The following is a 16,355-nucleotide window of genomic DNA, read 5'->3' as shown; positions in this document are numbered from 1 at the left end:
TTCTTCCAATCAATCTGCTGGAATCACACCGGAAAGAGCAGCGATACAACAGAGATTTGTAGTCTACTCAGTCAAAATGGCAGTAAGTTACCCTCGGTAGGGTCTTTGGGAATCTTCTTTTCCAAAAGCTTGTACATCCTTCTGTGGCCATGATATCCAGTAAAAAATTTATGAAATGGTGGAACTCTTCTGCAAGCAACTCAAACGATGAACTGTGGGAGCTAATAATCCACCAAATGTTAGTGGCCTGCGGCACAATTTACCCTCAATTTTATTAAAGAGACTCCAACTTCCCGCAACATGACCTTCCTAGAGTTTAACTCGAGGGGCATATAGATCACAAAAGACGTAAAAACCACCATTAAGATATCCTTAATGTTCCTCGAAACCAAGCACTTGAAGGGGATTCAAGGAGAAATGAAATTTTTGCATCTTGTCACTTTTTTATCTGGGTTTCAAATCCAACCAAACGTGAAGTTAGGTGTCTATATTTGAACGGATCAACTATAAGGAAGTCTCATCATGTCAACCAAGCCTTTCCAAAAGTTGGGACTTATTGGGAGTTTTTAAATCCAGGTGATACTCATATATAGACACAGGTATGTATGGTATGAAACTGAATGAGATTTAGGTCTGAGAAAAGATCTAGTAATCGAAAATCATCGTCATCCGACTTTCACAACTCGAATCTCAAAATGTTAGCGACTAAGATTGACAGAGGTTTCAAATCTGGTTCACAGATTTGGTTCCTGCTTGAAAACGATAGTTGCAGAGCTTGAAGGAATAATTTCAAAGAAGGGGTTGGGTTTGGGAATTTTCACTGCTCTTTTCGGTGTGATTCCGACAGATAGGCTGGAAGAAGAGGAGAAGGGAACGAAGGATGAAGAAGGGGTTGGATTTGGGAATTTTGGGATTTCAAATCGATTTGAAACCCTATCCCTCAGTGAGAGTGTAATGGGTTTGGTTCTAAATTTTTGAACCGGTCGTGCGGATTTTGTTTTGGTTTAAGGTGGTTCAGTTCCAATCCACTTGGTTTGCTACTTTAATTTGAAATTTTAATTCAGGACCATTAGATCATTGTCAGTCCACATGGCGCCCTAGTATCACACAGAAGTAAGATGGAAGTACCGGTTTTGGAAGTAGAGGAGTCGAATCCGGCTCTTATAAGGTTTTCCGCTTTTGAGTAAGAGAGACCTCTTGGACCTTGAACTGGGTAAAGTAAAATGTAGACACAACTCGGGGGTTCCGATCCTGTGGCTAGTGATTCGAGAGGCATACGGGTCAAATTGATCCGAACCGGCAACTGGCCCTATTCACCCAATTCCATTTTAATTGCTTCATCTCCGATAAGGGTGTCAATAGGTGCCGTCTTGGTTATTCGTTTTGGTTGTAATGCGGTTTCCATTTTGATAAGGTAAAATCAAAATCGAACTAAATAAGAATCAGTCAAAATCATTATCATTTTGCATACGGTCCGAGTTAGTGGTTTCTATTTGGTTTTTCGTTATTCGATTCGCAATCAATTTACATGGGGTATGTGTAGTGTCGGTTTTGGGAAACAATAATGAAGACAACCTCAGTTTTCAAAGCCTTAATATTCCCGTGTTTTCCCATTCTCTCTCTCTCTCTCCCTCACTTATCATATTTCTCATGCCTAAGTGATATATAAATAATAATAAATAAATAAATAATTTCTCATCTTCACCGGTCCTTCTTTTCCTTTCTTTTTTTTTGTTTTTTTCATTTTTTTCTTTTATCCACTTTCAAATGATAAACAAACTATTTTTACTATTAACAAGTAGGGTTTTATTAATCTACTTTAACATCATCCATCTGATACATCCAAGATTCACCGGACCAATCAATGGTCGCCATGTGTCACAGGGCGACCCGCTCCAGAACCAAGGAGAACGAACAGGGGGTCCCACCCGGGCGCGGCCAGCACCCAGGGGCAGCCTCACCCAGGCACGGCCTGCACCCAAGCGCGGCCTGCATCCAGGCGTGGCCTCACCCAGGCCCGGCCTGCACCCAGGCGCGGCCTCTCACCCAGGCGGGCCTGCACCCAGGCGCGGCATCGTGGGTGCGAACGTGATGTACATGGACACCGGGGCCACTCGTCTATGACCCAATCGTGTCACTACAGACTCATGTCACCACCAGGACTCTAGGCCACCGCTTAGAAGTCACGTCACCCAGACGGATTCAAGCACCAATGACGTTATCACCACACGCGGGTATCTATCCAACAAGGATCTTTATACCACCAGGATAGTCCTTCCCGCGGGGAGATGGCCAATCAGGATAGAGCCCCGTTACCCAGGGCCTCTATCCACTCAACGGCACATTCGCCATCAAACTGGGACTCTCCACACCACCATACACTACTATAAAAGGCAAGGTACACAACCCCATTGAGGGACATCTAAACTCATATTGAATAATCACTATTCATCTATTTGCTCAAGAGATCTAACTTTGGCATCGGAGAACCCTAGGCCGGAACCACACCGGTTCTCTCTGTTGACCCCTTGGTCCACTTGCAGGTGAAGGCACTCGCAGGACCGCTCGATGATTTCTTGACGCAACAGATTGGTGCCATCTGTGGGAACGACGCTAGCCATTACAGCTACTAGCTCGCTTCCATATTCATTCAATGGCATAAAGGAAGACTACCACCACCAACAACGGAGCAAGGAATGGATCTCCACCCCCAGAGTGCTCTCGCCGCAAAGCCAATGACCAGGACCATGTCCCTCTGGAGGAAGAGATCCCCCTTAATGACCAGTTTGTGGTCGACGAGCCCAACAATGACGAGGCAGACGAGGTGGTGGTGGAGGTGATACCTGACCCCAATGCTCCAGCCACTGTGGGTCAGATCAACAACCTACAATGACAGATCCTCGATGAACAACGACTCTTTCGAGAATACTTGATATAGCGTGCGACGTCTTACCGCCGAAGGATGTCGCCATCAGCAAGGGTGGAGTCTGTACCTCGACAAGAGCCGAACCCTAGGAGATCATCTCCAAGGGGCGTGGGATCAAAGAGACTTGCGCAACGAGCAACCCCCACTCTGTAGCGAGGGGAGCCTTCCCAGCGTCCTGGGAGAACAAGAGACCTCTCGCCACGGTCAGAACGTGGGAGGATGCCAACACCCAGGGCAAGGGTGTCTAGCCCGCAGAGATCGGTTCGAAGGTCGATGTTTGACGAACGACTTGAAGAAGGTCACATACCACGACGAAGCCGGACCTACAGAGAGGAAAGCCCCTCACCTTCACGACAGGGTTCATCACGGCATGACCATTCACCATCCTACCAACACTCAAGGGGGAGGGGACATCCAGGAGAGAGCGTGAACGGGGTCGCAGCGAATGTTCGACCAAGCGTGAGGGACAGACACGGGACGAGGAGCTCAATCGAAGACTCTGCGACCTGGATGAGAAGCTGGAAGGGTTGAAGAAGCAGACCAAAGGCGAGACACATTCCATACCTGGACAACACCCATTCTCGGCAGAGATCATGTCAGCCACGCTACCTTCCAGGTTTCAACTACCCACCTTTGAACTTTACAGCGGTACCACTGACCCTAATGACCACATCAACTACTTTAATGGCATGATGATGCTATATGGTGGGTCGGACGTGGTCTCCTGTCGGGCATTCCCTGCATCCCTCGAGGGAGCAACCACATCATGGTTCTCCAGGCTACGACCGAGATCTATATGCTCGTTCGCAGAGCTATGCGAATAGTTCGTCACCCGCTTCCAAAGCAGTGTCAAGTAGAAGAAGACCACCGTCAATCTACTGAATGTGGTACAAAACCCTAGGGAATCTCTCAGGGAGTACGTTAGCAGGTTCACCAAGGAGTTCCTGGAGGTTCGAGACTTGGACGACCAGACACAACATGCAGCCCTAGCAGGAGGCATCAGGGATCTGGACCTGATCAAGGACCTGGCACGTCATGAGACTAGGACTATGAAAGAGCTCCTGGAGCAATGCAATGAGTTTGTAAATATGGCCGAGGTAGTACAAGCTAGAACAAAAATAATCGAGGCCAAGCCACAGGACAATAAGAGGTCAGCACCTGATGACCGCAAAGAGGGTAAGAGGTCGAGGACAGAGCGTCGACAAGAGAAGGGCGACCACCCATCTGGGAGGATAGACCGTCGCCCAGAGAGAAGTGAGAGGGCAAGCACCCCTGAGTTCACACCACTAAACACCACCAGGTCCTAGATACTCATGCAGATCCAAGACCGTGACCTACTCCATTGGCCACGACCCATGCTAGCAGGACCAGAGAAGCGAAACCCTAACAAGTATTGTCTCTTCCACAAAGAGAATGGGCACGACACAGAGGAGTGCTATCAATTGAAGAGAGAGATAGAACAACTTGTAAGTGCAGGAAGCTTGAACAAGTATGTGAAGGGGAGACGTGACAACCGCTCAGGCCAGGGAGACAGAGGTCGCAACGGAGACAGAGTGGAACCGAGACGAGAAGAAAGAAGAACAGATCGAGAGAGAGACCGCCCAAAAGAGCGGAGAGATGCAACAGAACCTAGTGGCACCAAGGGACCTCCTATCCTCACCATACTTGGAGGACCGGGGCAAGAGTCCACCAGAAAAGCTAAAGCTCATGCCAGGTTTATGGGAGTGGCAGAGAAGCCAAGCAAGATAGCCAAGACCGAGGCGGTGATCTCCTTCTTGGATGAAGACCTGGAAGGACTGAACTTCCCACATGAAGATACCCTAGTAGTACAGGTGGAGGTAGCCAACCGACCTGTACACAGGGTACTGATAGACACAAGGGCGTCTGTTGACGTACTCTCCTTGGACGCCTATCGACAGTTCGGGTTCGGGGACGATCAGCTCAAACCAGAGCCCACTTACCTCAATGGATTCTCAGGTGCCACCGCCTCCATCAGAGGTACCATAGAACTACTCGTCACCTTCGGGGTACACCCTCGATAAGTGACTATCATGGTGAATTTCATGGTAGTCAAGTTTGTGGTGTCCTTCAATGGTCTCCTAGGGCGACCATCTCTGACAGCCCTTAGAGGAGTCATATCGCCTCTTCACTTGAAGATGAAGTTCCCCACAGAGAATGGGGTAGGCGAAGTCCGAGGAGATCAAAAGAAAGCAAGGGAGTGCTACGCCACCTTCATGAAAAAGAACAATGGTAACACCCGTGGAATGGCACTCTGCATAGAGAACATGGTCAGTGACCAGAGAGATGAACTGACAGAGAGAAGGGGAAGACCAGTGGAAGACCTCATCCTATGGCCCCTCAGCCGGGACGACCCCTCCAAGGTCGTTCAGGTCAGCTCGCTACTAAGCAAGGAACAGAAAGAAGGGCTTGGACACCTCCTCCAAGCGAACATGGATGTCTTTGCAAGGTCGACCTCCGACATGCCAAGAATACCACGTTCCATAGTGGAGCACCGACTACATGTCGACCCAATCAGGAAGCCCATTCAACAGAAGCAGCGTAACTTCGCCCTCGATCGACAAGCAGCAATCAAGGAAGAGGTCAAGAAGTTAAGCCAATCAGGTTTCATCAGAAAGGAGAAGTTCCCAACCTGGCTCGCAAACGTGGTCATGGTACCAAAGCCAAGTAGAAAGTGGAGGATGTGTGTCGACTACACCGACCTGAACAAGGCATGCCCAAAAGATGAGTACCCACTGCCTAGGATCGACCTACTGATCGACGCCACCGCCGACCATGAGAAGCTGAGTTTCATGGATGCCTACTTCGGGTACAACCAGATCCTCATGCATGAGGGTGATGAGTCCTACACCGCATTTCGGATGGACAAAGAGAACTACTGCTACAACGTTATGCCGTTCAGGTTGAAGAATGCAAGGGCCACCTATCAGAGGATGATCAACAAGATGTTCGAGGAGCAGATCGGGCACAACATGGAGGTATATGTGGATGACATGCTCGTGAAAAGCATCCACGCCAACCAACACCTGATCGACTTAGAGGAAGTATTCACAGTATTGAGGAGGAACCAGATGAAGCTAAACCCTGCAAAGTGCGCCTTCGGTGTAACGTCAGGAAAATTCTTGGGGTTCATGGTATCAGTACGTGGAATAGAAGCCAACCCATCCAAGATTAAGGCCATCCAAGAGATGGCACCTCCTCGGACGGTCAGGGAAGTGCAGAAGTTGAATGGAAGGGTCGCCGCCCTTTCCAGGTTCATGTCACGATCAGGTGATAAGTGCTTACCATTCTTCAAAACATTGAAGAACCTCCGAAGCCCTAAAGATTTCACATGGACGGAAGAGTGCCAGAAGGCTCTCAAAGAATTGAAGGAGTACCTAGAGAGCCCACCACTGCTTGGGCGATCAGAACCTAACGAAGAGTTGTAGCTCTACCTGGCCACCACCCCTGTCGCGGTCAGCGCAGTACTGCTGAAGAAAGAGGACAAAGTCCAGAGGCCTATCTACTACGTCAGCCATGTTCTGATCGATGCAGAGACTAGGTACACTAGGATCGAGAAGGTAGCCTATGCATTGGTAATCGCAGCCAGGAAGCTACGACCATACTTCCAAGCCCATACCATCATGGTCCTCACAAACCTACCTCTGAAGAAGATACTCCACAAGCCAGACGTCTCCGGACGATTAATAGCATGGGCGGTGGAGTTAAGTGAGCATGACATCAGGTTCCAACCAAGGACAGCCATCAAAGGCCAGGCTCTTGTAGATTTTATTGCAGAGTGTACCCTGTTTGAGATCGAATCAGAGATAGGGGAGCCCGAGGAGAAGGATCACGGATCGTGGGACATGTTCATGGACGGGTCGAGTAATGCGGTGGGAAGCGACGCTAGCCTCATATTAACCAGTCCCGAAGGATTTCGTATCCAATATGCTCTCCGATTCACCTTCCAAGCATCCAATAATGAAGCAGAATACGAAGCACTACTACCTGGACTCCAGGTGGCCAGAGCCATCCAAGTCACACACCTATCCACCCGGAGCGACTCTCAGCTTGTGGTGAATTAGGTGAATAGAGAGTACGAGGCGAAAGATGATAGGATGGCATCATACCTAGCATATGCTCAAGCATTGATATAGGATTTCATGAAGTTCGAGATGGTTCAAGTTCCCAGGGACGAGAACGTCGCCGCCGATGCCCTATCCAGGCTAGCAAATGAGGAACTCCGAAATTTGGCTAGCGCAGTCTATGTTGAGATCCTGTATGAGCCAACGTATAAGGAAAAGCAGGTTAACAAAATCGAAGAGGGACCTAGCTGGATGGACCCTCTACTCAACTACCTCTAGAATGACGTCTTACCAGAAGACAAGGCCCAGGCAAGGAAGATCAAGACGAGAGCTGCAAAGTATATCGTCCTAGATGGGGTACTGTACAAGCGGGGGGCAACAACACCACTACTCCAGTGCCTAGGACCCAAGGGGGCAGAGTACGCCCTAGCAGAAGTCCATGAGGGGATATGTAGAAGCCACATGGGGGGACGAGCCCTAGCCTACAAAATCCTCTGCCAGGGACTATACTAGCCACGAATGCAAGAGGAGGCCATCCAATATGCCAAGAAGTGCGAGCAATGTCAGTTGTTCGCCCCAGTACCCCATCTACTCGCCACCACGCTGACATCAATCCTCAACCCCATACCTTTTGCCATGTGGGGACTGGACATCTTAGGCAACTTCACCGCAGCACCGGGAAACAGAAAGTACCTGGTCGTCGCGATTGACTACTTCACCAAGTGGGTCGAAGCTAAACCCTTGGCCAAGATAACAGAGACAGAGATGGAGAAGTTTATTCGCGATGATGTCATCTACAGGTTTGGGGTACCACAGATCCTCGTCTCAGACAATGGCAAACAATTCAACAACCCCAAATTCCAAGCATTCTGTCACAGCTACAACATTGACTATCGGCCTGTATCGGTAGCATACCCACAGGCCAATGGTCAGGTGGAGGTCACCAACAGAACACTAATGGAAGGAGTCAAGAAAAGACCAGAGGGAGCCAAAGGAAAATGGGTCGAAGAGCTACCGAGCGTCCTGTGGGCGTACCAAACTAAAGTACGGACACCCACAGGAGAGAGCCCATTCCGCCTAGCATATGGCACTGAAGCATTGGCGCCAGTAGAGGTCTGCGCCATGTCCCATAGGGTTCTACACTTCAACGAATGTACCTATAGCGACGGACTACGGGCGAACCTAGACTTTATAGATGAGGTCCGTGAGAGAGCACTACTAAGGATCGTCGCCTACCAACAACGTACTGCCAAATACTATAATGCCAGGGTCAAGGAAAGGCTATTCCACCAGGGAGATCTAGTCCTACGGAGGGCAAGTGCATCACAGCCATAGAAGGCAGGGAAGTTGTCAGCCAACTGGGAAGGACCTTACATAGTCTCCAAGCATATACGTCTAGGGACCTACCGCTTGAAGACTCCGGGGGGCAAGAAGGTAGATCGTACCTGGAACTCAGAACACCGAAGAAGTATTACAAGTGAAGTAAACAGCTCCATCAATAGTAGCATCAAGTAGCGGCAGTGTGGTAGTAGTAGTAATGAAGAGTAGCAGCAGAGGATGAGACGACATCACTGTTTCAAGGGCAATTTGAAAATTTTTATTCAAAATAAAAAGGTGTTTCAGGAATACTTGTCTTCTTCTACCACTCAATCGAATCACTGCCACTACACCAAGGCGTTACGCCACCACGGAGGCTTTATGCCTAAGGCAACATGCCACCATTGAGGCTTTATGCCTAAGGCAACATGCCACCACTGAGGCTTTATGACTAAGGCGTCATGCCACCACTGAGGCTTCATGCCTAAGGCATCATGCCACCATCGAGGCTTTATGCCTAAGGCAACATGCCACCACTGAGGCTTCATGCCTAAGGCGTCATGCCACCATTGAGGCTCCATGCCTAAGGCGTTATGCCACCACTGAGGCTTCATGCCTAAGGCGTCATGCCACCACTAAGGCTTCATGCCTAAGGCGTCATGCCACCATCGAGGCTTTATGCCTAAGGCGTTATGCCACCACTGAGGCTTTATGCCTAAGGCATTATGCCACCACTGAGGCTCTATGCCTAAGGCGTCATGCCACCACTGAGGCTCTATGCCTAAGGCGTCATGCCACCACCGAGGCTTTATGCCTAAGGCGTCATGCCACCACTGAGGCTCTACGCCTAAGGCATTAAGCCACCAAGGTCCGATGACCACCAAGGCGCAACGTTACTACCAAAATCCCATGACTATCAAGGGTCATAGGGCATCAATGTGCAATTAACCACCAAGAGACAATGCAATCAAAGAAAAGCAACATCGATCACATAGAGAAGTCATAATAGTTACAACTCAAGTTCAAAAAGGAAAAAAGTCAAGACGTCTACAAGATCGGTACGACCGTAGGGTCAAGGGACCACAGAGGGGTGGGTCACCTCCGACCCAGCAGGAGACATCATGTCCACCTTAAGAAGATGCGTAGCAGCACCCCCCTCAGGCAGGGTAACCTCCACCTCTGACACTGAAACGCTCTCCACCACCACTACACCGGGAAGCGCCGCAGCAAACTCAAAGAACCCCAAGACAGAGAAGTCATAATTGGGGGTCACCTCCAGGACACAAGCAACTAAGTCCCGAACCCCTCCCTCATAGGCAGGCTAAAGTTGCACCTGATACAGCGCCAAGAATGCTGATGATGCCTGGAACTCAGCCATAGCTCGCTCGCCTGCAGATGCCAGCTCCGCCTCATGACTCCCCCTCAATGAATGAAGCTCCTCCTCCAAGGCAAGAACCCTAGCTGAGCTCTCGGTCGCACCAGCAGAGGTCACACAAAGCTCCTCAGACACCTCTAGGAGCTTCCCGGATGCCACCGCGAGTTCCCTCCGACGCCCTCTACGCGTCGGCCTCAGCCCTCTCACGGGAATCGATCTATCCCTGGAGCTCCCTCTCCACATCACGCAGGGTGCGTTGTATCTGCACCTCGCGAGAAGCGTGACTCTCCAATCAAAGCACCGCCTTAGCAACCCGGTGATGGACCTACAATCAACATGGCAAGCGATAAAACACTCTAAGCATAAGTGGAGCAGCGAACATGACAAGACAAAAAAGGGATAACTCACTGAAGCCATATCATGGTAGAGAGTCTGGGCCAGACACGCATTGCTAAGCCTTTGCAAGGCCACCCTCGTGGTAGGGAGCCTACCTATGTCCACCCACTCCCGCGACACGCCTGCTCTAGCCAAGGTCGAGCCCTTCAGCCCTCCCAAGGTGATCATCAGGGACTCATCCATCGCGGGAAGATCAGTGGTAGTACCACCAGAGGAACTCACCCCTTTCCCCTTGGAGAGGGGCAATACAGAAGACCCGGAAGGGGCGACGGATGGAGGCAGAGGCACAGAGCCCGAAACGCCATCATCATCAGGAGAAGTACGGGGAAGGAGGACACGCACACTAGAGCTCGTCACATGGGCATGTCCTAGACCACCCTTCCGCTTCGCTCCAACAGCCACAGGCGCAGAAGGACCACCAACATCGGTCACTCCAGCAGATGGACCACCCTAAGAAGCGGCCTTCCTTCGAAGATTGCCATGGAGCAAACTGAAGTCCGGACGCATATCCACTGCATAGACCGCCCAACCAGTCAGATGACATATATATTCAAATACAAACATGCCAATCAAGTACAAAAGACAGTGCTCTTACCAGGACTCAGCTTCCAGAGGGACAGAAAGGCCTCTGAGTCCAACTCCTGGACGTGGAACGGATCGCGACCCAGGCACAGCTTGAGGGAGTCACCCTCAAAATCACTCAGCTCAAGCCCCTGATTGACCCTCTTGAGGTCAATGACTTCCCTAACAGTCTGTCGTGGGCATCGGGGGACCATGGCAAAAAACAAGCGATCCCTCCAATACTTCACGTTGCTAGTGATCCCCGTGAGAAGCTCCACAGAGGCATAGGGCCCCTTGAGCACGCGGCGAGCAAAGTGATAACATCCATAATTCCCTTTCTTCAACAGATAAAAGTGGGAGAAGAGGGGAACAGTGGCGGCACGCCCCAGGCGGGCGAAAAAGACATAGAAACCCAAGATCACCCTCCAAGAATTGGGCAACACCTGCCCAAGGGTGAGGTGCCAATGCTCTAACACCAACTCGACAAAGCGAGGGATAGGAAGGTGAAGGCCCTGGAGAAAAAAGGAATGATAGAGACAGATCTCATCCGCACGGTGAGAGAAGGCATACTCGCCAGGTCTAGGAGTACGCAACATGACCTCAGCGGGAATATGGAACTCCTCACGGAGGGATACCAAGTCAGAAGGGGACAAGATGCTAGCAACATGACCCAACCTATCAGCAGGATCGGCGACTGAGGATGCAGCCCCAGAGGGCCTACGATCCCTACTGGGACCAGAGACACTAGGTCCCACACCCCCATCAATAGCACTGGGGAGGGTATAGAGGATGGAGTACCCATAGAAGAAGGCGATCCTGGGGAACGCTCCTCCAACCCCGATTGAAGCAGGGCCAAGGTCACCCGGAAACGACATGAACGACAAGAGAGGAATGGACTACTTACTCGAGAAAGTGATCTCCCAGACAAGAAGCTAGCAAGAAAAATGAAATGAAGGCCACCTGCAAAGTATAAACAGCAGATCCATCACAGACAAGAAGAAGAAAAGTGGAGAAGTATGAGGGTCCATCACACCCACAGGCATAGCCATCCTAGGTGCGGCCTCACACCCACAGGCGGCGGCCTCACGCAGGCGCTGTGACCTAGCGGCCTCACTCCCCATTGGTGCGGCCACCTAGGCGCTGCCTCACGCCCCACAAGCGCGGCGACCCAGGCTTGGCGACCAAGGCGTGGCCTCCACTCCCCACAGGCTTGCCTTGTGCCTGCAGGCACGGCCTCACGCCCCACAGGCTCGGCCTCGCACCCGTAGGCATGACCACCCTAGGCGCGGCTACACCCTCAGGCGTTGCCTCACCTAGGCACAACCCTGCATAAAAAATAAAAAAATAAAAAAGAAAAAAAAAAAAGAAAAAGAAAAAGAAAAAGAAAGAGAAGGGGTCGAACTTACCTCAGGGGGAAGGCGATCGCAAGGGGAGGCAGGCACACGACGACGTGGCCACACCACTGGCACAATCAAGTGACAGAGACCACCAGAGACAAGGCACTCAAGCCCTCCAAGCAAATAAGGCACCCAGTGAGCACAAAGCAAACACAAGGACCCAAAATCAAGCAAAATGGATACTAGTCTAGGTGACCCAAAGATATGCACATGATGGGCACAAAAAATAGGACAAAAGACAAAAAGTGGAATGCAAAGGAGAAATTAAATAAGAGCAAAATGGGAGACAAAAAGTAAGAAAGAGAAATGAGAAGTGAAAGAAGAGAAAGTGAAGGAGAGGAACATATATATACAAAAAACAAAAGAAGAAAAAATGTAGGAGGAAAGGTTTGAACCCCCAACCTCTCCTACCTCACTAATAGATTTACAGGCAAGCCCCGCAAAGAAAGTTTATTCACAGTGGATCCCATTATGTAAAGGCATCTACTCTCTTGGACATCCTATCTAGGGGTGTCAATAATACCCGGCTGGCCCGAACCCGCCCGAACCCGCCCTGAGCCCGGACCGGACCCGACCCTGATCTACCAACCCGAAGGGCGGGTTAGGGTTGAGTTTTTGGCTGACCCTGGCGGGTCGGGTCGGGTCCGGATAAGACCTCGAGCTTAGCGCCGGCCGACCCGACCTCGTATTAGTTATAGATATATAATATTATATATTAATGTATATATTATAAAGGAAAAGACAAAAAGCCAATAGTAAACCCTAAAATCTAAATCCCTTTTCATTTTTTCACTTATCTAGATCCGAAAAGCCGCGCTCGACGATCGTGCCTCCATCTTCCTCCTTCCCTGCTATCAAGCTTCGTGAAGATCAAGGAAGCGCTACCTGCGTCGAGTTCTTACGTTCGTCTTCTCTGGCTTGCTTCCAACAATGTTTGTTCATGGATTTCACAGAGAGAGAGAGAGAGGAGTTCGCGAGTACTCGGTAGTCGTAGAGAATACTAGGGAGTACAACATGAAGGTACAATGATGCGAGATAGGCGTTGGATAAGAAGCGAGTTTGAGCCGAAGTTTGTTTAGTTGAGTCCATAGTAGAGTCTAATTCTATTTATGTTTTAATTAGGGTTTCTTGTTTCAGTTTTAGAGTAAGAGTATTCAATTATTTTTTTTTAAATACCATTGTAATCCATCGATACTCAGATTTGAGAGTTTTGGAATGAAATTTTTTTTGGGTTAACCGATGGTTGCCATGAGCCTTGCGTGCACTCCTCCCTCCACTGATTTCCTTCTTCTTTCTTCTTTTACCCAGTTGTTGTTTGCGTTTATTCCTATTGGTTGCTTATGCTATTGAGGATTGAGAGCCCTTGGGGGTATGGTTGCTACTCTCAAAATTTCGAACAAAAGACCTCCGGAAGAGAGAGATCTATCTCTCAAGAAGATTGAAGCCCTGTTCGCGGTTACGTTACATTGGCTTAGAAGGTTGAAGAAGACTTCAATCGTGAGTCTAATTCAAACCCCTATTTGTTTTATTTCCCTTAATACCCCTGCCCTTTATTCCTTATTCTCTACTTAGTCTATTATTTTGCTTTGTTCCAAGTGTGACCCTTCACATGAGTTACAATCCCTTCTTTATCTTTTCACTCTTGCCTACCCAAATACACTCGTTAGTTTCGTTCATTTACAATCCCGCTCTGTTCTTATAAATCTTCAAGCCATTGAAAGTTGGAACTTTATTCGTAAATGAATATCATAGACAACCAACAAATATGTTCTTCTGTTTATGGTGGGTAGATAGTTCTCTCCCTTAAATTCAAGTCAAAATGTTGCATTTGTTGTATTGGCTATTGATAAAACATTAAAGCCTCTTGCAATATATAAATTAAGCTCTTAGGATTTATGAATTTTTAATGTTTATTCTTTTGCCAGCTTTGTTCTTTTTATCTCATGTGTTCAATAATTTGAGTTCTTGAGGAAAATGTAATTGAGGTACTTGAGATAAGCTTGCAGTCAAGATTTATAGATGTTTGTGAATTATTTTTATTTAAATTTACAAGTCCCTCTCTCCCTCTCTCTCCTTCCCCTCTTATTCTTCTTCTTTAAAGAATTTTTCAGGTTTTTTTTAGATATATTTTTTTATATATATCAATCAGGGTCAAGACAGGGTCAAAACAGGGTCAATCAGGGCCAACCCGACCCTGCCCAACCCTATCAGGGTCGGGTTGGGCCGGGCCGGGTTAGGAAAACCCCTGGCAGGGTCGGGTCAGGGTTGAGGGTTTTTTGGCCCTGCCAGGGTTGGGTCAGGGTCAGGGTTTAGGTTAAGGCCTCTAGGGTCAGGGTCAGGGTTTAGGCAGGCCCGGCCCAACCCGACCCATTGACACCCCTAATCCTATCTCAAGAGAGTGGGGGGCAAATGATACATCCAAGATTCATCGGACCAATTAGCGGTCGCCACGTGTCACAAGGCGACCTGATCCAAAACTAAGGAGAACGAACTGGGGGTCCCACCAGGGATCGACCAGCACCCAGGCGTGGCCTCACCCAGGCGCGGCCTACACCCAGGCGTGGCCTGCACCCAGGCACGACCTAAACCCAGGCGCGGCCTGCATCCAGGCGTGGCCTCACCCAGGGGCGGCCTGCACCCAAGCGCGGCCTCTCACCCAGGCGGGCCTGCACCTAGGCGCCGCATCGTGGACGCAGACGTGATGTACACGGACACCAGGGCCACTCGTCTATGACCCAATCGTGTCATTACAGACTCATGTCACCACCAGGACTCTAGGCCACCGCTTAGAAGTCACGTCACCCAGACGGATTCAAGCACCAATGACGTTATCACCACACGCGGCTATCTATCTAACAAGGATCTTGATACCACCAGGACACTCCATCCCGCGGGGAGATGGCCAATCAGGATAGAGCCCCGTTACCCAGGACCTCTATCCACTCAACGGCACAATCGCCATCAAACTGGGACTCTCCACACCGCCATACACTACTATAAAAGGCAAGGTACACAACCCCATTGAGGGACATCTAAACTCATATTGAATAATCACTATTCATCTGTTTGCTCAGGAGATCTAACTTTGGCATCGGAGAGCCCTAGGCCGGAACCACACCAGTTCTCTCTGTTGACCCCTTGGTCCACTTGCAGGTGACGGCACTCGCAGGACCACTCGACAATTTCTTGACGCAACACCATCATTTTCAAATTGTACTTGAACAAATATAATATATAGTTAACCAAAGACATTTTACTTATTTTATGTTTCTATAATGTTTCAATAATTGTTGTTTACTAAATTAATTCTTATGTTATTAATTAATCCAATTGATGCATGAGCTAGTATTCGAGTAAGAGGTATCGATTTCTATTTGATTTAGAACCGCGGTTTTGCGGTGCAAATCAAAACCGAATCGGAAAGAGAACCTATCAAATCAAAACCGGATTATTTTTCTACGGTGTGTTTTAGTTAGATCATAAACATTCGTTTCAGTTTCGATATTCGGTTCCAGTTCCATTTTGACACCCTTGGTCCTCCGAGAGCAGCCCAATTGCATTGCCGTCAAAATCCCAAACATCCACAATATTAAATTGGAAAGAGTGTGTTTGTACGCGAAGAAAAGAGAATAAATTTTTCAAAACAAATTGAATTTGTGGAAAAAGATTGACACATTAATCAATCATTAGATCATCATAAATTTTTGTATCATTATGATTTTTCTTTTCTTTAAACGTTACATGGTGTTTTTTTTTTTTATGAAAATTTTAAACATCAACAACAATTGGACATGACACTCAAGTTACCAAATATATCGAAAATCTTACCTCTCATAAAAGGAAGAAACAAACAATATAGTCCTTCCAATCAAGAATTCAAAATACATATAATGAACATTGACATGCTAAGTTGTATGTATTATGGACTGGCAAATTTCAGTTCGCATTTAAAACCATGAAGGAAGCTTATAATGTGAAGTGTGATTGAATATTATCGTATGTGTTACTTTGTTAAGTAGTTTTGTTATTGCAAATTCATTTGCTTGTAAGTGTTTGTAGATTTCCAATATGCAGTACAACTCTGCTATCAATTCTATCCTTAACGACAATCATTTGATGGATCCCAATTACCAGCTGGATGGGCTTACAAAAAACAGGTTATACTGGTTTTGACCTTTGAAAATGGGTTACTCAAGTCTTTCTCCCAAAAGTCTGATAGACTTAGAAGGCCTTGTCTTCATTGGCAAACTCCATACCAACATAAGGAAGCCTATAGAAGAAATTCAATGTTGACCATTCAC

This window comes from Telopea speciosissima, chromosome 7 (genome assembly GCF_018873765.1).
Source record: "Telopea speciosissima isolate NSW1024214 ecotype Mountain lineage chromosome 7, Tspe_v1, whole genome shotgun sequence".
In the NCBI taxonomy this organism is placed as follows: Eukaryota; Viridiplantae; Streptophyta; class Magnoliopsida; order Proteales; family Proteaceae; genus Telopea; species Telopea speciosissima.
The sequence above is the reverse complement of the archived record's forward strand: the minus strand, read 5'-3'. Positions refer to the sequence as shown.